Below are 305 nucleotides of genomic sequence, written 5' to 3'. Positions count from 1 at the left end.
GTCTTTTTTGCTGTATTGGTAACTGACGCACCTAAGGTTTCAGCTATGTTCAACAGCTGTCACCGTCCTAGGCCAATGATTTGTCTCTCTTCCATTCAGTAGCAATAGTGGGTGGGGTACTCCCTATGGTGAGGCATATCACTTTTGGTAAGACATTCCTTAACCCATAGCAAATGTCTCACGAGTCCCGAGACGATATACCCTGTGCCTATTCCTAAAAGTTCAGCACTTTACTGTTTAGAACACATTGTGGTCTTCTCCCAGGGTTCGGGTCCCAGCATGGGGCTCAGGTCAGTCTTGCCTTT

Source organism: Rattus norvegicus, chromosome 3, assembly GCF_036323735.1.
Source record: "Rattus norvegicus strain BN/NHsdMcwi chromosome 3, GRCr8, whole genome shotgun sequence".
Lineage (NCBI taxonomy): Eukaryota > Metazoa > Chordata > Mammalia > Rodentia > Muridae > Rattus > Rattus norvegicus.
The sequence above is the reverse complement of the archived record's forward strand: the minus strand, read 5'-3'. Positions refer to the sequence as shown.